The 26125-nt window shown below is 34.3% G+C and overlaps 1 long non-coding RNA gene across 8 annotated transcripts; it reads left to right on the forward strand.

Annotated features, from left to right (window-relative positions):
- The first annotated feature begins 3740 nt into the window (after positions 1 to 3740).
- Positions 3741 to 26080, forward strand: LOC114301777 (uncharacterized). 8 transcript variants are annotated; one of them, XR_014344145.1, is made up of 7 exons: positions 3741 to 4656; positions 4775 to 4879; positions 5976 to 6066; positions 7559 to 7624; positions 13617 to 13688; positions 14277 to 14371; positions 14469 to 14879. It is a non-coding gene; the product is annotated as an uncharacterized LOC114301777 (long non-coding RNA). The 8 variants fall into 8 exon arrangements; XR_014344148.1 differs by lacking the exon at positions 13617 to 13688 and having other exon boundaries at positions 14277 to 14377; XR_014344144.1 differs by lacking the exon at positions 13617 to 13688.
- The last annotated feature ends 45 nt before the right edge of the window (positions 26081 to 26125 follow it).

Here is a 26125-nt window from a genome sequence, read left to right on the forward strand (position 1 = left end):
ATAATGGCACACAAAAATCATATCAAAACATATAGTCACATACGTATTAGGGACCAATTAGCATACTACGGAACAGGGGTATTACAATAACTTACCACTCCATGTGGATATATTATTTTTGTCAAAAGAAGACAGCTCATTAATATCAAATTTATCAAAATAAGACAAACAATCAATATCAAATTTGTCAAAAGATGAATTGTGATTAGCCTAAATTTTCAAAAAGTGAATAGTAAAGTTTTCAAAAATATTTTTTATTAAAATAATATTTAACAAATGTATCATATAATATATACTTTAAACAGATAATATTTTGTGTCAAATAATATGTATATTAAAAAATTCAAACTTTTCAAATAATATTTTATACATTATCAAAATTAAACAATATGATTAACAAGCTCCAAGCCAGCTATCCTTTTTCATATATTTTCAACGTCAACATCAAAATTCTATAAATACAACACCTGTCCTCAGTGTTTGGGGTTGAGAAACTTAGTAAGCAAGCCTTTTTAAAAGAAATCCAAACATTTCCTACCCTCTTGATATAGATACACTAGCTATACACCATTGAAGTTTGATTTTGAAGCTTTTTGCTGAGATTTTGAACACTATTTCAGATACTTGGAAATGTTTAGCTTATGGTTTGTGAACAAAGAAACTCTTCCTCTTCTCTAGAGGTTGATTCTTCAACTCTTTCCATTTCATTTTCTTTTAAGCTTCTTGTTCTCCATTTCAATACTTTTGTTTTCAAAATATTTTAGGCTTTAAAATGTGATTTAAACCTTGTTGAAGGTAGAAGGGATAGCCACCCTTCCATAGACTTGTTCTCTAGTGTTGCTCTCTTGTTGTTCTTCATGTTTTTGCTTCTTTTCTTTCATTTTTAGCACTGTTTTAGGTAGATTGTAATTAAACATGAATTGCATATATGTGTTTAAAGCTTATATAGATAGTTTAATTCTGGTCTCATATCTTTTTTCTTGGAAGATATTACAAAGCTCTCTTATAGTTCTTTCTTTGTAGCATGAAAATTGATGTTTCATCCATGTTTCATGAGTAAGAAGATGAGCTTGCAATCATCTCTCAATATCTTTCATTTCTTGATTTTACTTAATTTAGTTTTGCTTTTGCTTTAAAGTTATATAAGAGCGTCTTTTATCAAGACCATTGGAGACTCTCTTCTAGTTCTTTTGAAGCATGGAAATGGAGGTTTCAATCCATCTTCCATGAGTAGGAAGATGAGTCCCTTTGGTTTTCTTTATGATGAAACCTCTTGTGTATGAGCTTTGCCTCCAAGAATGGCACCTTCTAAACCTATTCTTTCTAAGCTTGAGTATTCACTTGTTCTTGTTTTCCATAAGATTTAGTGGGTTTTGGCCATATCTTTGATTGTATCTTTCATAATTAGTTTTAGTTAGCTTTGTATCCATTTATTGCCATTCCGTTGCTTCACTAATCATCATTTAAATATCCTTGGGATGTTTGATGATTTGTGAAGCAAACCTACTCTCTCCTGGAGAATTTTCCATGACAGAAGAGAGAAAGAATAATAAACATTTGTTAGAAAACCCCTATTTTGCTCTGTTCCAGTTCTAATTGTAGCAGATCTTATATGGCCGACCACTTTTGTAGGCCGGCTGACCACATTTTTTTGTACGACTGTGGGTGCTTTTTTAGTGAAATAGAGCAGATTCTGAGGCCCAAAGCATAGTCATTTTTCAAACTGTGAATAGAACAGCCTCTGGCAGTGAGCAGTGGGGGTTTTCGGAGGATGTTCTTGGTTGTGCGCATGCGATTCCTCGTCTTTCGTTTAATATTAGCCACTTTGATTCGTTTGTAATTAATTAGTTGCTTTCATTCGGACTTGTAGTAATTAATTAGTTTATTAATTTGTGTTTGTAATAACCATTCGGATCCTCTTATGTGAGGGCAATTTTGTAATATTTGTATCTTTTCCAATCCCTATTTCTTTCTCCTTTTTACTTACATGCTTATCATGGTTGTATATAACATTATGTTTTCATTTCATATCATTGCCATGCATTAAGGTTCGGTTCATCATTATTGAATATCATTGTCATTACTTACTTAAATACGTGCGTTATCGCATGCTTTGAGTTAATTTATGAGACATATTAATAAGCCGAACCTAATAGTTGTATTCTTGTATGTGTTGCATTAGTTATGTACATTGTTAGGGTTATGCATTTTTCTAAGTACTTTCTTTTTCTTTTTCTTTGTCTTACCTCGGAGTACTAAGTGAGTATTTTGGTTTTAGCATATTCATGTGTGTGATTGTTGCCATGCTTAACATCTTACCACGAGGTTACGTGCTCACTTGAAATGAACTGTTTGAATGCCTGTGGATGAAGGTTATTTTACTTGCATTGGGGATGATTTTGATCAAATGTATGTATGAGCTCATTCTTTTTTTTTTTTTTTTTTCATTTTAGTTGTGTGCACTCAAAATTCTTTAAACGAAAATCACATAAAATCAAGTCATTTCCAAAGTAAGCGACACAGTTTATACTTGTGTGCCTCACATAGTAAGTTAGCATAACAAAATCATAAAATGAGCATATAATGTACATAAAATTTACATCATGATTAGTATAGACCGATCTTTGATCGGGTGAGTGAGGTGCTCAATTCATGGCTTTCCTTTTTCATACCTAAGTTCCCGAACCGAGACAATTTTGGTTATGACGAACAAGTGGCCTTTAGCACGAGTTACAGAGTTTCCTAAATTTTCTAAAAATATTTGGATAACGGCTCTGAAATCTAGCTATACAGTCCACTTTTGGCATCTCTGATGATTAATGAATTTTTTGGGATTTCTCGGATTTGGACTCTCATTTGTTTTATGTTTCACATTGTACTTGTGAAACCAAATCTAGAATCACGGGAGTCCGAACTGTAAGCCTATCGTACCAGTGGAGAGTAAACCCCTCCGAGGAGCACGAAAAACCAACTACAGTTGGTTATGAAGAGTAATAAATTTAGGGTTTAGAAAGATGTAATATGTATAGTTAGAGGTGGGAGTAGGGGTGAGGGTGGGTGTTCAATATTGTAGAGTGTTAGTTCTTATTTAATAGGTGAGTGTTTCGATGTCTTTTAATGTAATTTTACTTAAAAGCATAATTGTAATAAAAAAATTATAAATTAGAGATCCCAAAAAATTTAAGCAGGAGTTAATAGGGAAGCTTCTATTTGCACACACCCATTACACTCTATGCACATCCTTCTCAATAAATAACTTGTTCGGAAGTAGCATTTCGAAAATTATCATTTCTTTCGACAATAGAATTTTGAATTTTTTTTTCTTCATTTTTTTGACATTCAACTTGCGAATATGTTTATTTGAATTGTGTGTGATATCCATAATAGTAATTTCACTTGGAAATAAAATTATAATAAAAATAATTATCATTAAGTGTGTGCACGGAGTGGAATGGATGTGTGCACATATAAGCTCCCTGTTAATAGTAAGACCAAGTTTGGCATGCTTGAAAAAAGATAAAAAGTCAAAAAATACTATCCTATTTAAGTAGTATCACTTCTCTAACACAACACTTCAAATCTAACCCAAATTCAATCCATATTTCATAAAAATTCAAAAAATATACTTATTTAGATCATCCCAAACAATCTCTAATACTTTTTAATATATGACACTGTGAAATGACCAAAATACCCCTACATATACAAAAACATCTGTTCAAAAATCTCTCTCCGCCTCCTCCCCTCCTCCTCCTCCTCTCTCTGTCCTAGGGTTTTCTCTCTCTCCACTGTCTCTCACTCTCGTCACCACATATACCGCTGCCCCCATCTCCGCCGCGGCGGCAGCGGTAGCGTCAGTGGCAGTGGCGAGGTTTAATAGATCTGGCCGGACTCTTTCGATGGCTCCGAAATCGTTCATGAAGGCAATGCCTCACGCTCCACCGATCGTCCTCTTAAGGCTTCTCCACCTGCTCGCCGCCATGACTCTGAAGTTCATATCCATGAAAGTTAGAGAGAGAAACTGTGAAGTTCATATCCATGGAGGAGCACCACTGCGACGTCGATGCTGGTATTAGAGGAGCAACACCGTGACGTCGGAGGCGGCATTTTGGAGGGAGATATCGGCGCCGAAGCTGGCGAGAGTAAGGCGGCGAATGCATCGTTGCGACGGACGGCCTAGGCCTTCGAATCCTCAGAACTTGAATTCAACAAGTAGCAGAGATTGAGCAACAAAAGAAAAAAAAAATCCGAAGGGTTTCGTTCGAAAACAAGTCAGAAATTTTCAGATCTATTTTTTTTTTCTTTTTTCTTTTTTCTAGAGAGAGAGGGGGGAGGAAGATGAAGGAGGGGTTTTTGTGTTGTTGAAGAACTGTGTTGTGGGAGATGAGGTAAGAGGTGAAGAAATAGCAGGAGAGAGAAAACCAGAGAGACGCTGGTGGGTTTGTTTTGTAGCATCACTGTATTTTTATACAGAGCTTCTCTACTTTTTTTCTCAAAAAAAAAAAAAAAATGCCTCTCTGTGGGTCTCTATTGATCAACATCACGAAGTTCTCTCGTTTTCCCGTCTGTTTCACTCTCACTCTCAGTGCCTACGGTTTCTGCATTAGGGCACAATGCCTCTCGCGATTTTGGGACCATTTATCTCAATTTGATCAGGCATCTCTCTCTCTCTCTCACTGTTCGTGATTTTCTGATCATATAATCTTCATTTTTGTTGTTCCTAGTTTATGTATTGCTCTCTGTTTGTTTATATGTGTTTCAACTTCCATCACAGGCATTTGAAGGTTAGCTTCTAATCCCACTCTTTTAGGTTGTGTTTGGTGTATGGACTTGGGGAGGGATTTATAAAGGAAAAGGAAAATGGTGTGCAAAATTAACTGCAAGTACATTTTATTTACATTCTACTAACCTTTTTCCTTTCATTTTCCAAATTTCTCTCCAAATCCTTCAACCAAACACGGCTTTAGTTTTACTAATGCTAGTCATCCTTGACATTTTTTTCAATCAAAAAATATATTTTATTAATAAAAAATGAAAAACATTTTATTATTAAATGTTGATGGAAGGATTACATGAATAAGCATCATGTATTCATGGTCCAAGCCAAGCATGTATAACTGAAAAAAAGAAAGAAAAAAGAAGCAAAAAGATGACAAGCTGCCAGCCTTTGACATGAAAAAAGAATCAGCAAATATACTCACATCATATGCTGAAAAATAAAATACTCTGGGCATGTTTGATTAGTAGGATTATAGCATAGAATTGGGATTGTTAGTCTACGGACTCACAATCCCATGTTTGATTGCAAGTTTTACTAACCGGCTTGCATGTACATCAGACATTGAGTAAAAAAAAAAAAAACTAAATAAATACATAATAAATGATTATCTAACTAATTTAATTAGAAAACTAATCCTACACTAATTCATGGGATTATTAACCCATTCAATATTAATCTTGTTTATCAAACAAGGTCTCTCTGTTTGCTTTTATCCAGAATGCAGCACTGTCCTTTACTAGATAACCACCTTTGGTTGAAGATAACTTCATTTCTAGTTAACCATAAAGTCCAAATAACAGCAACAAAAACAAAAAACAAAACAAGGATTCCTAGATTAATTTCATCAAATCCTTAGAGACGTTTCAAAACTACCAAGATCCTAACATCTCCAAATTCATAGGATAGGACATATACCCAACAGATACCCCACCACTATACTAATTCACCCCAAAACTCTCCTCAACAGAAAAGATCGAGTGAGTTGAAGCCTTATTTTTAGAGTTACAAAGCACAAAATATGTATGTTAACTATCTGAAAATCTGTATGTTTGGTATAAAGGCCTTCCAAACAGCTTTATTAAATGCTTATTATTGATTGAACCTCCATGCATCACACTTATTCATCAGAGTTCTTCAATAGTAAATGCTTGTTATTAATCAAACTTATTTGGTACTATCTCTTGTCTTGCTGTAGCTATAATTCATGTTTTCGATCAAAAAGCCAGAGCTTATTACAATCTGCAAGGGCTTTGACTACTGAGACGTCATGTAAAGAATACACTTAGGTAAATATTAGGCATGCTTGTAGGTTGATTTCTTTCATGAGGGAGTTCTGAAACTTATTACCTTTTCTCGAAAAGGGTTTGTAGACCTATTGCCAAATAGTTAGGATGTGAGACTTTGTTAAGTTAATTTGTTAATTGAAAGCTTTTCTGTCTTCTATTAACTTTTTAGAAAAAAGTACTTACTGTCAAGTCTAGACATGTTATAAAAAATAGCACAGGAATTACTTAATTTTTTTTTCACAACATAGAAACATAAAGTCAGGTTTAATTTTTTTTTCACAACATAGAAACATAAAGTCATCAAAACCTGACTATGTGAAAGTATTTTGTTCATGACAATGAGTATGATTAATTTAATGAACACCCCCCCGCCGCCCCCCCCCCCCCCCCCCCCCCCCCCTTTTTAATAACTCTTTGTTGTTAATTTGTAATTCTATGTTCAATGAGGACTTTTTTTTTTATATATAAATTTTCTAGATGCAAATCTGCACATGTATGTATGTATTTATATTTGTAGGTGTATACATGTGTATAGATATGTAGATGTACATTCTTCTCTCTGCTGGGATTATACTGTGTGGGATCCATTTTCTATTAAAGTGATGAATTGGAAAAATGAGTTGGTCTAGATGCTTTGTTAGAAAAATTAAGAGGCTGCCAAAATTGGATTTTGGTTTTTTGTGAGGTCTTTGTGGGAACTAAGCACGTTACATCACATGCACATTCCGTGCCCAAAATTCAAGGATTAGCGGATGTGACCAGCCAGTAACTTATCTGTTTAATGCATTGTATTTCTCTTTGTTTGGATATGAATGTAGTGATATACAGGGAAAAGCAAAGGGGTTTAGGGTTTGTCACATTTCCCTTCTTCTTTTTCCTTTTCACAAATTCTACTTAAATCCAAGATCCAAACATCTTTAATTTTAAGAAGAAATCCAGAATTAAAACATTGTTTGAAAATAATTTTCATTTGGAAGCAAAGAAACCATATGGTGCACAATCACTTTTAATTGGTAAAAATATGCCAAGAAGAGATGTAATGTACCATACTTCATTCAAAATAAGAGAGGCTGGTTCAAAATTGCTACTTGGACTGGCAGATTTAATGATTCGCTGATTAACTAGGTTGGTTGATCTATGTGTTAAGTTCACACCTTGATGGTGAAGCAACATGCTATTAAGAGTAGTGTTGTTGCTAATAATAGTTGAATAGCAATAATATTGAGATAATACCGATTTGCGTTCTTTTATTTATTTATTTATTTTAAATAGCTTCCTTTATCCATTTTGTGCTTGTCAAAATTTGAAACATTGTTTTTGCAATGTTTCATTAATGGCTTTTTTTTGTTCTTCCCCTTTTCTCTTTTTTCTTTTCCTTGAAACATCATTTCAAACTTTACATTCATATGTTTAACTTTTTGCTCTATTTCCCAGTTTTACTTTTTTTAAGTCTAGAGTTAAATTATATAATTATGTTTTCTTAAATTTGCAGAATGGAAACAAGGGAAAAGACTTCTAAAGGATAAAAGCTTGAATCTCTCCATCCCAGGCATCACAGGTTAGCTCCCAAACCCACTCGCTTTAGTTTTGCTAGTAATCCTTGACCTTTATATATATAATATCAATAGAAGGAAAAAAACATTTTATTAAATAAAAATCAAAAATAAGAATTACTAGCAAAAAAATAAAGAAACTAGAACCAAAAAGTTGGCAAGCTGTCAGTCTTTGACATGAAAAAAGCATCACCAAAACAACTTTCTAATACACTATCTTGTCCTCCCAAGCTATGTCATCCTCTGGTTTCATCCATGTGTTGCTAGATTCATGAATTTCAAGTGCCCTTTCAATTCGATAGACAAAATCATCAATGCTTAAGAATAAACCCTCTATGTTTGCTATATCCAAATAAAGCTCTAACCAGATATAGGATCACTAAAGAATAAAAATAATTCAAGAGAAAAGAATAAAGCACACCCAAAAGAAACGAAAATAAACCCTAAACTCAATGCCAATAGTCTCAATTCATTATTCATAGCTAAATAACCCTAATAGCCTATTCATAGGCATCTAAAAACCCTAATTAAACACTCCAAATAATTAAATCCTAACTAATAACCTACCTAATATTCTAATAGTGTAATAATTCCTAAAATTTTAAATTTCCAAACTTGCTTGATTCTTTCCTCATCTGACACCTTTTTGGTCCACATCATTGAGATTTTGTGAATATGGAATGTTTAACGTTAATTATTATGGGTTGTGGAGTGTCATAGGCAAGGGGCACTTGGTAGTCCATCAATAGCACAGAGTATTTTGTTAACCAATATTTTCAATTATAATGATTCAGATGTTTAAATAAATTTGAGAAAGATGCATACCTAAAATTGTGTCGGTAGTTATCAAAATTATTATTTTATCATAGCAGTTGTGAATTTTAATTCGTCATCAAATTTGTTTTCAATGTTGCTATAAATCTAAAAAAGGAGACCCAATAAGACCGGATCAAATTTCAATATAATTCAAGTAAATTAGACTGAAGTTCATCACGACCTTCTATTCTTCTTCTTCTTCTTCAAAAAAAAAAAAAAAAGGAAAAAGAAAGGAAAAGAAAAGAAAAGAAAAGAAAAGAAAAGTTGTTGATGCATGCCCAACCCTTGCTGCTCTATCTGCAAAAATGTTCAGGCTTGTTATAAAATTTAAACAAATTTGTCCCATACAAAGTCCCAAACATAATATTTTGTATTTCATGATCGTAGCACCTCAGCTGCACTTAATCACTTCCAAAAACATATGGCCAAGTTCAAAACACACAAAGAAATGCCAAAAACAATAGGAGGATGAACCAACTGAAAAATGAATATTGATCTACGGAAGAATCAGGCAAGTCACAACTTATCTAATTAACCACATTAGAAATGACAAGAGACCAAAAATTTTAAAATCCTCTAAAATATGAGTGGAAGAAACTAAGAAAGATCCAAATGGTTGTCCCTTACATAAATATAATTCTGAATGGAAGATTATCTAAATAAGACACACATCTTGTGCTGTCTTTTCAACACAAATATAATTCTGAATGGAGATTATCTAAAGAAGATGTATCTACTACATAATGTATTCTATCTTTTCATTGGACAACTCAATAATCTACCCTCTAGATCACAATTTTTTTTTTTGGGATGTGATACCATACACAACATAAATTTGTGCATTTCATTCATGCTCCAATACACTAGTAAATAAAACAATAAATAATCATTTAGTTTTTTTTTTCTTCTTCTATAAAACTCTTCGACTTCTAGTGTGTAGTAAACTCATATGCTAGATTGTTTCAACGAGTAAGTGAACGGTTCAGATCATGGAGGTCGGCCCCAAAATGGGCCTATCAAGCCTAAACACTCTCTCAAGTTAAGATAGCTAACTTGAGAGAATTCAAATCCCTAAGTTTACAATATCAAATGGGATAGAGTACACATAGCATCATAGCTAAACCTTCCATCCCAACTAGAAAGAAACAAATCATGTACACCTATTCTAACCTAAACCCAAGAAAAATGTAGTCAAAAAAGTCAAGGAATGGTTTGGCGAAAAAAAAAAAAATGGCGTCAGAGAAACAATACCCAACATGGAAAATTTTACAATTTTGATTATTAATATATATAAAGTTTTCTATTGATTTTTAAATAATTTTGCAAGATTACACTGATGTGATAATTTCCCTAAAAAAAAAAAGTAATTTTTGTTAAAAAAAAAGTCAAAAAGCAAAAAAAACTACAGTAATAAGCTAATTTGCTATCAGTTAAAATAATTATATGTTACATCAATTTTTTCACTAAAAAAAAAATAGTTTATTTAATAATTTCTTAGATATATTAACTTTTTTATCTCTAAAAAAATCTAAAAAGTCACAAAAAAGTTAGCTCAAACCAACTCAAAAGTTAGAATCAACAACACACCATAAAATTAAAAATAAAAATAAAAAATAGAAACAAAACGAAAACAAAACAGATACACCCATTAGATCCAAACATAAACAGATTGGAGCTCAAAGAGTATCAGACAATGAGTATCAGACAATGTCAACAAATTCAACAATGACACAATCAATGGGGAAACTTTGTGTAAATTTATCAAAGACTAGCTATTTGGACTAAGTATAATATCGGACAAGTGGATGATTCTATTAATGACCTGGTCTATAGGTTGAATTCCATAAGGGAAGATGATGTAAGGCTTGAACAGTGAGTAGGTGCATTGCTATGTGTTGGGTGTATGGTAGTGAATCTTTTTTTTATTGTAATTGCCTCCTGGATTAATTCTCTTTAATCATTGGCTTGTTGCCTTGTGGTTTGTGCTGTAAATGATTGGACATGATGCTTTGTGCCAAACTAGTTGGGATGAAGTTTTTGTGCTTTTATTTTTGGATTTTTTATTTATTTATTGATGTATGAAGTAAGGTTTCGCTTTGATTTGTTATCAATAAAGTTCATTTTGGAAATAAATAAAGAAAAAAAGACACCAGACAATACAATCATCAAAATAAAGAAAACATAATGCTCATTCAAATCTTAAACTAGTAAAAATAAGTGCACATAACTCATACACACTTTCTTAACACCATAAGTATCTATACTATTATATTGTCTAAAAAAAACACTGGACATTAATCTACTACTATTTGGTTGAACAATATTCGATTATATAATACACAAATTGCTCCACATTTTCTGGATAGGTTAGTCTTGATAGCAAGACATTCTTCTCTCAGGAAGACTTGAATTACGAATAATTTTGGTATAGTTGTTTACACCACAACGCATACCCCACGAATTTTGTATCAACCATAAGTTGTTCATTATGTCCTTATCAATGCCACATCTGATAAGCAAAACGGTAGGATGGTTTGGCTTAACACCTCTAGTGTAAAATTTCATAGATAAATCATATATACCCTACCATACAAATAATAATACATAATCACTTTATAGTTTTTGAACGGTTCAATGATCAAAACTGCACCAATAGGTTGTTTCTTGACTATTTTATCCCATCATTATTTTCTTTGTCTAAGTTCTTGAAGCTTTCAATCAAATCGGGCTTTTTATAACCAAAATAAATAAATAATAAGTTAAAGCAAAAAGGTCATAAAAAAAAGTATGAAATATATATATACATTTATTGTATCTTTCTTTTTATCCTGACATTGTTATTTTTCGGCTTTGAATGAGCAATTAATCTAACGCCTTATGCCATATTGTTTGGCATATCGAAAATCTTCATTGATCGAGTAGACATAACACGTTTCATTTTCTTTCTCGACGTAATTTATCAGTTCCTATGGTGATAATTTATATGGCTTATGTTATATATTGATTCAATAGCTGCGCATTATCATGACCTTGGTTTTTTCAAGCCAACTGTGCGGCGTTGACACCTTGCCTGGTTTGCACCTAAGTCAACTTACTTGGAAGAGAGATGGAAAGATTCACACATTTGAGAAATTCTAGAGAGATACTTTGTAGAGGGAGAAGCTCTTGTAGAATGCTTTGCTTGGTAATCACTTGGATTACACTTTCCTTATATGGTTTGGCCAAATGAGGCATCCCTTTATGTAGGCATCCTAGCCTCTTAGGAACAATCTAGAATATACAATTAATGTTTTCCATTCTTAGAACTATCTAGAATCTATGGTAAAATATATTGGGCGTTTGGCAATAGGTTTTTTTTTGGGTTTTTAGGCTAAAATAGCACTAAAAGACAAAATAGACTAAGATAGTCGAAAAGATAAAATGTTACATCAAATCCATAATCAATTTATTTTTTCTCTCACAAACATCACATCTAATTACAAAAAAAATCTAACCTTCCCAAATACACTATTTTAGCCTACTAAAATAGCTAAAAACTAAAATAGTCTACTAAAATAACCAACTTCCCAAACACCCTTATTATATACAAGAGAATTATATACAATATTCTCACAAGTTCTCAAGTTTTTCGGAAGGTTCTAGAATTCTCTCCATTAGCCTCAATGGCTTGAGCCCTCCTTTGGTTGTGTTTTTGTATTTAGCAGACTATAGCCCAATAAGTTGGCAATAAAAACAAAAACAAAATTTTAGAATAAATTTATTAGAAAATGTATTGAGATTTAATTGTCTTACCACAATGATGCTGATTTTGAATTTCATTTAAGAACGTTCTTTGAATTTCATTTAAGAAACGTACTTCTTTCCACTGAACACATGTCGCATTATTAGAAGACATCCTATACATCAAAATAAAAAACAAATTGAATAATTACAGGATAAACTTGACATAATCAAGATGTGTACAAATTTAACCAATAAATACTTTCTGCAAGACTCAAACCTAAAAACACCTATTATTATTATGTTTATGCCAAATCTTTGCAATTCATTCTTTTATAGTAACTTTATTCAAACTAGGTTTATTTATTTGATCCGCAAAGGAGATAAATTTTATTATTGGAAAAATGAAAGAACGGTTTATAAGGGAATATAACACCAATTACCAAGTTAAAGGGGACATGTTGCATCATAGCAAATGCATTCTAATGAGATTGGTATCCGAAAATCAGCGAAATCATATGCAATCCCGAAACTAAGCGCAAAAGTAGTAGGCAAGATGCTAACAAAGAGAAATAGGTAATTCCCAAGGGCAAATAAATATCAAAACCCGAAACAAAGAAAACTCGCCTATAGATAAATAACATATAATGTATCAAAAAACACTAAACAAAGAAAACTCTGCCATATGCACCTTATTACACATTTTTGTGACAAATATTACGTAATTTTTTTGATAAAGTTACAACAATTGTAGTTCAAAAATGAATTATGCATTTCAAGTGTTACGCATTTGTGGTTCAAGACTTTTAGATGAAAATGCTTAAAATTGTCACAAAATGCGTAAATTCATTTATGAACTACAAATTGTTGCATCTCTATAAAAAAATTAAGTAACATTTGTTATAAAAAAGATGTAATAAGGTGTGTATGATACACATCTTTTAAGGGTGTGTACCAAAGCGATTTCTACATTATATGTCATTTACCTATGGACGGGTTCTCCTTGTTTAGTGTTTTTGGTATTCAATTGCCCTTGGGGATTGACTCTCTCTTTGTTAGCATCTTGCATGCTGCTACTTCTCTGTTTGGCTTCGAGATTGTATATGATTTCGTTTGTTTCAAATACCAATCTCATTGGAATGCATTCGCTATGATCCAACCTGTCCCCCTTAACTTGGCTTTTGGTGTTGTATTCCTTGTAAACCGTTTGTTCTTTCACTTTTCCAATAATAAAATATATCTCCAATGTGGATCAAAAAAATTAAACCTATGGTTTACTCCTTGTTTGAATAAAGTTACTATAGAAGGATGAATTACAAAGATTTGGCATAAACATAGTGGTAAAAGATGCTTTTAGGTTTGAATGTTGTAGAAAGTATTTATTGATTAAATTTGTACAAAGCTTGATTATGTCAAGTTTATGCTGTAATTATTCAATTTGTTTTTTATGTTAATATATAGGCTATGTCTCCTAATAATGCGATGTGTCAATTGAGGAAGGTTTCTTAAATGAAGTTTGAAATCCACGTCGTGGTAAGATAATTAAATCTTGATACTTTTTCTAATAATAAATTTATTATACAATTTTATTTTTCAAAGGTACACGTTTTGTTTTTGTTTTTATTGCCAGCTTCTTGTTGGGCTATAGTTGCATGTTATTACAACCCACTGAGTTGCCTACACAAAATCCCAACCAAAGGAGAGGCTAATGGAGGATTCTGTAACCTTCCGAAAGACTTGCGAACTTGTGGGAATATTATATATAATTCTAAACATTGTGTATAATATTTTAGAAAAGCATCCTCTAAGAGCTTCTCTCTCTAGAAAGTGTTTCTCTCTCTAGAATTCCTCAAATATGTGTGAAAGTGTTTCTCTCTCTAGAATTCCTCAAATATGTGTGAATCTTTCCTAGTTCTTTTTCAAGTAGTCTAATTTAGGTGCAAATCAGGTGGGTGTCAAACATCTAAGGCCCGCACGGTTGGCTTGGAAAAACCAAGACCGTGACATTGCGCAGTTATTGAGTCAATATATAACATGAGATATATCAGTTAGCACTACAAGAATTGATAAATTGCATCAAGAAAGAAAATGAAACGTGTTATGTTCGTTCGATCAATGAAGGTTTGCGGTATGCCAAACAATGTGGCATAAGGCGAGAGATTGATTGCCTATTCAAAGCGAAAAACCAACAATGCCTGGACAAAAAGAAGGATACGGTAAATGTATATATGAATATATATATTTTTTTGTTTTATGATTTTTCTTTTAACTTTTTTGGTTAACTTATTATTTATTTATTTTGATTAAATAAAGTTCAGTTGGATTGAAAGTTTCAAGAACTTAGACTAAGAAGATGAGGATGAGATAAAGTAGCAAAGAAATAGCCTATTGGTGCAGTTGTTTTGATCACTGAACAATTCAAAAACTACAAAGTGATTATGTATTATTATTTGTATTTTAAGGTATATATGAATCACCGGATGAAATTTATATTGGAACTATTAAGCCAAACTATCGTGTCATTTTGCTTATTGGATGTGGTATTGATAAGGGCATATTAGACAACATCTGTTTGATACAAAATTCATGGGGTACGTGTTAGGGTGTAAATGTTTTCCTGAGAGAACAATGTCATCCTATCAAGACTATTCTATCCAGAAAATGTGGAGCAATTTTTGTGTACTATATGATCAAATATTGGCCAACCAGAAAATAGTAGATTAATGTAGTAGTTCCTCAAGTGGCTTACAATATAATAGTGTAGATACTTGTGGTGTTAAGACAACATATTTGTATGAATGTGTGCACTTGTTTGAGATTTGAATGAGCATGCAAGTTTTCTCTATTTTATTGATAAGAAATCAAGGTGAAACCTTACCTCATACATTAATAAAGAACAAAATCGAGAAATCAAAGTGTAAAACTTGCATTTGGTTGACACAAAGCATCATGCCCATAATTTGCAACACAAACCGTAAGGCAACAAGCCAATGGTTAAAAAGAATTTAACCATGAGGCAATTATAAGCAGAAAAGGATTTCACTGCCATACACCCAGCCCGTAGCACTATCCATACTCACTCCAAGGATGTTTAATCATCTTCACCTTATTGAATTCAATATATAAATTAGGTCATTAACAAAATCATCTGCATATCTGGTATTATATTGAACCCCAAGAGCTAGTCTCACTTTGATAGATTCACACAGTTTTCCAATTGATTGTGGCATTGTTGCCATTGTCAGATGCTTTTTGAGCTCCAGTTTGTTTATGGTTGGATGTAATAAGTGTGGATTGAAGAGACATCTTTCTGTCTTTGTTTTGTTTTTGTTTCTTTTTTTTTCTTTAATTTTTTGGTGTTGTTGATTCTAGTTTTAGGGTTGGTTTGGGGTTAACTTTTTTGTGACCTTTTAGATTTTTTATGAGTAAAAAAGTTAAATGTATCTAAGAAATTATTAAATAAATTATTTTTTTAGTGAAAAAGTTGATGTAACATCTGATTATTTTAACTGATAGCTTATTAGTTTTTTTTGCTTTTGGACTTTTTTAACAAAAAACTAATTTTTTTTTAGAGAAATTGTCACATTAGTGTAATTTTGCAAAATTATTTACAAATCAATAGAATACTTTATACATATTAATAATTAAAATTGTAAAACTTTCTATGATTGTGTATTATTTTACTTTGACTCCCATATGTTTAACTGGCACTAAACCATTCTTTGACTTTTTGCCAACATTTTTCTTAGGTTTAGGTTAGGGTGCTTGTACATGATTTGTTTCTTTCTAGTTAGCAATTTAGTTTGGATGTGGAGGTTTAGCTATGATGCTATGCGCACTCTATCCCATTTGGTATTGTAATCTTAGGGATTTGGATTATCTCAAGTTAGCTATTTTAACTTGAGATGTTTAGGCTTGGTAGGTGCATTTTTGGGCCGACTTCGGTGATGCGAACCGTTCACCTTTTAGTACTTATTGAATAAAATATTCATGCCAAAAATTAAGATGATCAGATATTGACAACTATATATTTAAATTACATTTGTTTTTTAAAAAATGGATGAGAATTATAATTTCAAGAGTAAATTATAAGAGAAGATTTTATTAGAGTACCTAATCTAATTTATCTTCTACAATATGATTTATTTAGTGTGAATTTTCAATGAATGTAATAATTATAATGTGAATATTCATATTTCAATAAGTTGTGAATTTTTAAAGTTGGTGTGCATATTCATAGTTTTTATTTATTTATTTATTTATTTTTTATTTTTTTAAATAATCATATTTTTCGAGCATTAACGTTTTTCTTATTCATAGTGTGAATATTCACACTTTTTAAAAAATCACATTTTTATTCACAGGAAGTGTGAACATTCACATATTATATTTTATAAATTACAAAAATATTTAATAAAAAATTTTGAATTCGCACTTTTTACACTTCATAAATATTTAATAAAATGCTTTTGTGCCAACCTTCTTGCCTAGAAGCTAGAAGGAATCAGTCTTAAAGGGGGGGCGAAGTGACGGATGAAATTCCTTTTTGAGTGACTACCCTAAGAAATCAAACTTATGCTCAGTTCTCTTGTTCTTGTTTCATAAGCAAATGCGGCAACCCGGTGGTATAGTGAGCTCGCTCTCTATGGATGTTGCTTCAGTCATTGATAGAGAGGAATCACCTAGCCTAGCATTAGAGCAGACTAGCTAGCCCTCCTTGGGCAGATTGCTTTTCATAGCTATGTTTTGTAGCTTTGTTCCGAGAAGGAGACTTGCCTTATCAGATGCGGGATTACCTGTTGATGTGGTAAGGTCTTTGCTTTTCCTGTTAGAGAATGAGTTGCTAAAGAATGAGTTGTTAGCCTTATATACATCTATCATTCTATAGTAATGTCGGCTCTCTCGCTGTTGGTGGTTTAGTTGTAGTAAGGGCAGTAGGATTAAGATTGATGGAGTGAAGTAGGGTTTGGTGAAATATTAAGTAAAAGGACAGATCCCAACAATCTATGAAAGAAGTCAAGTCTTTAGCCTTATGTCTTTCGAAAGGGGAATGAAATACAATGCTCTTATCCTTCATATGACACCAGGTCCTAGAGGGATTCTGGTGAATCTATTGGAATGGTGCTATTCATTGGATTTTTGATGTGGATGCATTTGTATTTCAAAGTTGACCAAGAGTATGCATTGTATAACAGGGTTGGCTATGGTTGGGAGTCTCATGCCATTTTGCACATTGTTGACATATCTATAGTGCAACGACCTAATTCAATGTTTATGAGATGGCAATAGACTACTGATAAGCTGGTACAAACTATTGGGTAGAATTTGCTTGTGTTTACATAGCTCGAAACATATCATCACGTTCTGCAGCCAATGTCTTGGTGGCCCATCATTCCTAATTAGGTAATTTTGTAAACCATGTCACTTACCGGTTGTAACCCTCTAGTAGTTGCAAAAATAAATTTGTTCATACAATTTAACCTCACTATTCTATATATAACAAAACGTGTTGGCCTGGTGGTCAAGTGCTGGACTCTGGGGTCGTGCTCCCTCTATGGTCTCAAGTTCAAAACATTTTGGTGTAAACAATTTCTTGAGACTAGTTCATATGGGGCTTTACCCTGATTTTAATTGGGCTTCCCGCTAATGGATGGTGGGATATAGAGCTATAAGAAAAAAACAAAATAAAACAATAATTGATTCCCTCAGTTATATGTTATATTTAGTTCTCATAATTTGCTTGCAACCCATCTTTCTTTATATATATATATATATATTTAAAAGAAAAATGAAAGTTGCAATTTTTTTGTTGTGATTATGTGCATAAAAGACCCCATTTTAAGTTATCGGCTACGGCCAAAGAACACAAAGTCAGAAGAATTTTTTTTTAAAGGAGAAATTGCCAACAAAAATATAATAAAACTCACATACATATGGTGAGATTCATATATCTAACCTCTTAAGGATTTGCCCAACACTATATTGAAATTTGAAAATTGAAAATATGGTAAGTCCTTCCCCAAGATTAAAATAAGAACATGATTTTAGTTGGGATTGGTTTCTCTCCGGTCTTAATTTGGATTGGAGGGGTCCTATTTCGATGATGTGAACCATTCGTTTTATTGGGCTCTACATTTATATCTTCCATAAAAAAATGAGGTCAATCCGATATTCGTAGTCCCTTCATTTTATAAAATTTGTATCTAAAAAAATTAACAGTTAATGTGTTTTAAAAATAGACCATCTATTTTTTTGGTTACAAAATTTAATAAAATGAAAGGACTATGAATATCGAATTAACTTGTTTTTTTTTTTTTTTTACGGATGATATACATGCATGATCTGATAAAAAGAACGGTTTAGATTGTCGAAATGGGGCCTGTAGTGAGCCCCACTAGTTTGGATAGTCCTCTCCAGTCTAGATTGGACTGGAAAGAAGCCTTACTTGAAAGAAATGTTGCAGAAAACCATGACACAACTCAATTGTAGGAAAGAATGAAAATTTAAAAATAAAAATAAAAATAAAAAGAAACCAGATCATTCCCACTTTGGTTAACTCAAAAATAAAAAAAATAGAAGAAATAAAATGAATACAACTGACAGTGGAAATATTGATGTATTGTTTGGTTTTTATAATAACATTATTGTGAAGAAAATGTATGATAATTTTGTGTGTATCAATGGGTTATTTTGTATATCAGAAATCAAATATAAAATGATCAGAAAAATACTCACAAAAACTGTGAACAATAAAAATTAGGGCAAATTACAAACACTCCCCTCGAGGTTTGGTGAAAATACAGATTCCTCCCCTGAAGTTTGAGAAATTACATCCCGCTCCCTGAGGTTTAATTTTCATAACAAATTACCCTTGAGGTTTTTATTTTCATACAGATTTTTTCCTAATTTTTCCTAATTTGTTATGAAAATTTGACCTTCATGGGACAATTTGTAATTTTTCAAACCTCAGGGGAATCTGTATTTTTACCAAACCTCGAGGGGGGTGTTTGTAATTTGTCCTAAAAATTAATATGATGGAAATTCAAAATCTAATAGATGGTGTTAAAACCTATCACCTACTTCACCCACTTAAACCTACTCTATTAAACCTAACCCACTACACCACTACCACCTCACCTACTCCACTAAACCTAACCCACTACACCACTACCACCTCCACTTCACCTACTCCTTACCTACTACACACTCACCCTCTTCTATATATAGGAATCATGAATTATTGTAATTGTAATAACATTATATCAATCAATAATACATAAATTTTTACATGGTATCAGAGCAAGGTTAAGAAATTAATATTTTTCGCTTCACCGGCGGGCGGCAACCTCGCCTTGACCGCCCGCCGGACCTCAACCTATTCCGCTTGAATTTTCTACACATACCTTGATCACTCTGCATGTCCTTCCTCCTCCTGCTGCTGAATATTGGTTTGCAACTTTGCTCGGTCAGTTCAATTTACACAAGTTCCTATCCTCTGTCAAAAAGAATGGATTGATGCAACCCTCCGAATCTTCATGGCTGAAAAACCTTGGACCTCCGGATTGCCCACCTTTCCAACCTCAGGAAGCTCTCTCTCCGCCAGACCCTCTTCCACGACGCCGGACAACTCCTCGATCAACATCATTGCCGGTATCGATCCCAACCAAGGCGACATCGCCGGGTACCTCCCGGAGGAGCTCGGACTCCTCACAGATCTCGCATTGTTTCACATCAACTCGAATCGATTCTGCGGCACAGGCCCTCACACGATCAAGAACTTGAAGCTTCTCTTCAAGCTCGATCTCAGCAACAACAGGTGCGCCACCAGCACCACCGGCGTCTTGCAAATCAACATGGGACTTGTCTACAGTTTCCATTTGCAAGACCCAGAGACAGATTCCTCCTGTAAAGGCAATGCGACACTGAGATCATTAATTCTCCCACAAAATATGGACGGTTTTCCAACTTGAATCAACCGTCTTCGGCGATTTCAAGCTCAATGGACATAAAAATGCAGGCTTTGGATCTCTTCACTTCTGGTAGTTTTTCAGGGTGTTTACATCAGGTTTCTCATGATAATCTTGGACTTTACAAAGACAGCCTTTCTTATGGTGTTGGTCATATGCATCAACAATCAAGCCACAACAGGCAGACGGTGGAATCTCTTTTTCCCAGTCTCTCTCACTTTACACCCAGCCTTACCATACTCCACTCATTCTCTCTCAGTGGTCTACCTTTTTATTTTATTATTATTATTATTATTATTATTAGTATTATTATTATTATTATATCAAATAATCCATACACTCATGTTTCCCACTGATAGTGTCCACTTTTGAACCCATCCCCACTTCTTTATTTCTTTTTAATCAAATTTCTTTTTATTATTATTATTATTATTATTCTTATTTAAAAAAAAAAAAAAAAAAAAAACCAAACACCATTGCAAACAATTTACAAATTTGCACACCAACTCATTTTATTCATGTCGGGTCTCACCCCGATCACCATGTTTCCACATACAAAAACACAAAAAAAATAAAAATAAAAAATAAAATACAAACAAACACCCACATTCACAGGTGGGATTTTTCTTCTCTATTCTGCCGCCGGTCTTTTCTTCTTGCCTCCGTCTTGGGCGGCCCTTGCCGGTGTTGCCTCCGTGTTTCCCACTCCACTGGGCATGATCACTACTCCCTGCTCCTCCACTGCAGCATATGGCGGCCCTCCAAATCGGAACATAAAACTGGCCTTCCGCTTCAGCTCCTTGTTTTCCGCCTTTAGCACACTTATCTCTGCTCGCGCATCCTTATACATGCGTTGGAGCAGAGCCAGTTGGGCGTTTAACTGCTGCACCTCATTTGTCCTACTCTGCAGCCGGTTCGACAAATTTGTAACCGCAGTCATGGTTTCCACACATGACTTCAAGGTATACTGATTGGCCTCTACATCCGACTGCACCGCCATTTTTTGCTCCACCGACCGCATCGGAAAATTCAATGGAGCAAACACAGAGGTGTTTGGTTGAGGTTCACTGGCCACCGCACCAGTTCTCTCTCTTGTTGACTCATTGAGGTCGGGAAAGAGAGTGAGCAGCCCACGGGAAGACGAAGCCATTTTCTGGGCAACAGAGTGTTACAGCGTATTACAGAGTTTCTCTCTCAGCAAAGGAAGAGTTTTTCAGAGGTTTCTCTCAGTTTTTCTGTCTCAGCTTCTGCCTCAGCCTCAGCCTCCGTCTTGGTTAAATAGCCGAGGCAGCCACGCGTATCGCGCGCCACTTGACGCCAGACGACAAACGGGCGCGCCAGCCAAGGCACTCACGTGCCTCGCCATCATGTCCGGCACACCTTTTTATGACTTGGGCTCGCCTTTTGATGGCACGCCTTTTTATGGATTGGGCACGCCTTTTGATGGCACGCCTTTTGATAGATTGGACACACCTTTTGAGGGTGCGACTTTTTAGGGATCCGACAAGACTCTGTAAACAGTCCCGACATTGATTCCGGTTAGTTTCTACAGGGGTTCGACAAGACTCTGTAAACTGTCCTGACATTGATTCCGGTTAGTTTCTACAAGGGTCCGACAAGACTCTGTAAACTGTCCCGACATTGATTCCGGTTAGCTCCTTCAAGGGTCCGACAAGACTCTGTAAACTGTCCCGACATTGATTCCGGTTAGCTCCTTCATGGGTCCGACAAGACTCTGTAAACTGTCCCGACATTGATTTCGGTTAGTTTTTACAAGGGTCCAGCAAGACTCTGTAAACTGTCACAACAACTGTCACAACATTATCTGCTACAACGGTTCGACATGACCCCATAAACTGTCTTCTACATCGGTCTGACACCGCCATATAGTGTCCTCTACAACGTTATGACACCACCATCCAGTGTCTTCACCAATGGTCTGACACGACCATACAGTGTCACCTATTCTCTTTTATTTTTATGTATTTTCTTGTTTTGTAACTCTCTCCAAACTCAAGTTGGTTAGTTCCTATCCCCCTTGAGTTTGCGGGGAGCTGTTAAAACCTATCACCTACTTCACCCACTTAAACCTACTCCACTAAACCTAACCCACTACACCACTACCACCTCACCTACTCCACTAAACCTAACCCACTACACCACTACCACCTCCACTTCACCTACTCCTTACCTACTACACACTCACCCTCTTCTATATATAGGAATCATGAATCATTGTAATTGTAATAACATTATATCAATCAATAATACATAAATTTTTACAGATGGTGACCGAGTTGTGTTTGATACAATATGCTCAAGACGAAATTTCCCTCGCACCACAATCCTCACGAGTTTGAATAGACATCCATCACCCATGATGCAACGATCGGGAACCTCGCAGAAGTAACACTTCAATTTACGAGTTTGGCAGACCAATGTAGTGCGGTACTCTCTTTTAAGAGAAGAACATAGTGCAAAAAAGAGAAGCCAAGATGATTTCAATGCCAAATGAATGAAATGGAGGGTTGTATTTATATAGACGAATCCATGGTTCTTTGAATAGCCATTGTGACTGTTTGGATGCAAGAGACACCTCTACCATGGAAAAGCTTCAATAGAACGGACATGATTGTTCTCAAAACGTGTTCAAATCTGGATCACATCCAATTTGGTTTTGATGCAAGTAAACAAAATAATAACAAATTTATTTGAATGAAAAATTATTTTTAATTTAAATAAATTTTTCTTGCAATCATGTTCAAATGATGATTTTTTGGAACAATTTCACATTCACCTTTTAATTATTTTGTGCAACCTAATACAATTAATTAAGGAACAATCATTGTCAAACACAAGAGTATCAACTCAATGCAGTGAGTAGCAACCCACGAGAAGTATATGGTTTAGAAGCTCTTGTCTAGCTTTATTGTAACTAATGACCTTCCTCACTACTATGATTCCTCATCATTTTCTACCCATACAGTAGAAAGTATACTATATACCTGAGTCTTGATTAGTTTTACCCAATGATTGTACATCATTTAACATAGAGCCAACCATCATGTCGAGTATGGGATAGAACAAAATTTATCCAAGTATCTCACTGAAAGATTGTGACCGTAATTTTCATTTTGTTCACACATTTTAATTGGTATAGAATAATTAGGCGTACCATTTTAGATGAAGTCATTACATATTTTTAGTATGAAATCCACATATTTGGGTCGCTCAAATTTTTTTTATTGTTCACACAAAACGTAAGTGAACAAAGTTATTTTCGTAACTTGGGGAGGGTTACAACTGATAAGTGACATGGTTTGCAAAATCATCTAGTTAGGTATGATGGGCTACCAAGACACGGTTGCAAAATGTGATGATATGTCAAGAGGCATGTAAACACAAGCAAACTGTACCCAATGGTTTGCACCATTCCAATAAAATCACCAGAATCCCTCTAGGACCTAGTGTCACATGAATATATCTCAATCTAGTAATAGGACTCCTCTCATAAGCCTCCAAGTGCTCCAAACACTAAAAACCTTTTCATGAGGACATCTTGATGGATTAAAAGCTAAAGTTGGGCCTTCGAGGCAAAGCGATATGGGGATCAGGAAGTGTAGTAAACTGCTTGGTGGTAGTATTGACTATTGAAGACAGGATAGCACCATGCACATAACAGTTACACTACCAACTCTGATTCTCAATCAATGCACTATATCAACAAAATACACAGAAGCAATTCAGTGATTTTGCTAATGTCATTCGAGCAGAAACCCCGCTTTAAATTCAAGTGAAAAACATGCAGGACATTTCTTTCACACGAAACACCTAACAAGTCATAGGCACAGTAAACGGACATCAATCAGTTTGACACCAGTCTTCCATCACATGAAAACAACTTCTGTAGACACCTCGCACACTTTCCAATTCAACAACATGCATATTGGGCATCTCCAACATTTAGGATGCTTTGGGCTTACATTGTTTTACATGTTTAAAGTAAAATATAACTTTGCAATCTACTTTAGATGACATTGTTTTAAAAATACTAGTTTAGACATCAGTTTAGAATATTAGTTTAGACATATACTAAATCAAGTAACATAATTATCAATATCCACCACATGTACAAAGATTCTAATATTAGATTCATTTTGTTCACACAAACACACTTCCAACGGCCCACTGGGACTCCATGTGCATATTACCTTCATGAAATCTTCAACCACACTTGTGAGTAACCAAAATATACGATCAATACTAAAATAGAAGCATCTAAAGTGACCACTTGTTCACCAATGTTGATTACAGAAACACTTTTATGGCTGTTCAGTTTTCTATGTGATCAAAACAAATATGCGAGTACTTGCAACCTCAACTCTTATGTTGTGTTTGGATCATGGATTTGCATAGGAATTTGGAAAGGGAAATGAAAATGTAAGGGAAATGTGAATGAAATATAAACTAAATTTTTTCTCCATTTTCTTTTTCCTTTCCAAAACCTACCTAATTCGATGATCGAAACACAGTGTTAGTGTTCAGCTATTGCTTCAGCCTACTCTAAACTTGCAAGTTATTAGTCTAGATTTTATTCAACATGGTACAACATAGTGCAGACATTTGTTTAGACTATGGCCCTATCGGTAACCCATTATACAATTCAGACAATTTTCACCATTTTGCATACAAATTGGTGTTGTCTCTTAGAATCTAATCATTTGAAGTTGTATCAATTTTTACTCACCCACCTCAACATTTTCAGCTTTGAAACCATGCCAGAGGACAGGTGACTAAGATAAATGTAGAATATTTTGCACCCAAGGAGGATGGGGAAATAAGGTTACTCCACTGTTATGTGTCGAGGTAGATGGATGGAATGATTGCCTGGTGGTGGGTTACTTTGTTAATAAGAAGTTATGTTTGTGTTGTTAATTCTATTGCCGAAAAACTATGGGGGAAGAGTAGTTACTTCATTGATAAGAAGTTATCTTTTTGTTGTTAACCTGCACAAAAACTATAGGGGAAGAGCGGACTGATTCGTGTTATGTCTAATGTAAAGGGTTTCTTCCTCTTTTGATTCAGTTTTGGAAGGGAAGCCATGGCATTTTGGAGGGAAACTAATGGTCCTAAAGCGATGGGACTACAGAAACTTGTTGGAAGGAAAGTCTAATAAAAGTCCCTGCCTGGGCTAAAATTCTTCAATGTCCCCTTCGAATATTGGGATGAGCAAGGGTTAAGCCACATTGCAAGCATGATGCAAATTCTAGTTGAATCGCAAAAGAGAATTACTTTTGCCAAAATCTATGTTGAGATTGAAGTGGGTAGTAAACTGGTGGAACTTTGACCTGGACAACAGGAATGAGAATTTTGAAGGGGTAAAAGTGTACCAATGGGTCTTTGGTTTATGCTGTATTCAGGAATGACTGGGGAAAGAAACCAAAAGTAGAATGGAGGCACATACAGAAGCCACAGGGGAGGCCATAGCCAATGATGATCATAATGCCCAAAATGTGGGCAAAGATGACCTAATTCCAATAATAAAGGGCAACCATTAGAGCAACGACAAAACTCATCTTAGGATGTAGCCAATTTGTTAAATGGGGAACATTATCATGAGGTAGGTTTTGATCAAGACCAAACTATCTATACCGTTCAGGTGATACCAGGCAATTCAAACAGCTGTGAAGTTCTAGAAAATACTTTTGACAACCTGGAGATGTAGGAAGCTAATTACGAGACCCCAGACCCATCAATTCCAGATAAGAAGAAATGGGGAAGGCTTTATTTTCAACTTATAACAATAAGAGTAAGAATGGGAAGGAAAGTTGACAGTAGTATAACATTAGCAGATACATACACCACAAATAAACTTGAATTCCTGGTTGGTATAAATGGAAACACCATCTAGAGATATTTATTAACAAGTAATACGAACAAATGATTTTTAAGAACTAAGACATTGTGTTATTAAAACAAGTTACACTTGAGAAATTGTGTAAA

This window comes from Camellia sinensis, chromosome 11, assembly GCF_055761805.1.
Source record: "Camellia sinensis isolate YWXY chromosome 11, ASM5576180v1, whole genome shotgun sequence".
NCBI lineage: Eukaryota > Viridiplantae > Streptophyta > Magnoliopsida > Ericales > Theaceae > Camellia > Camellia sinensis.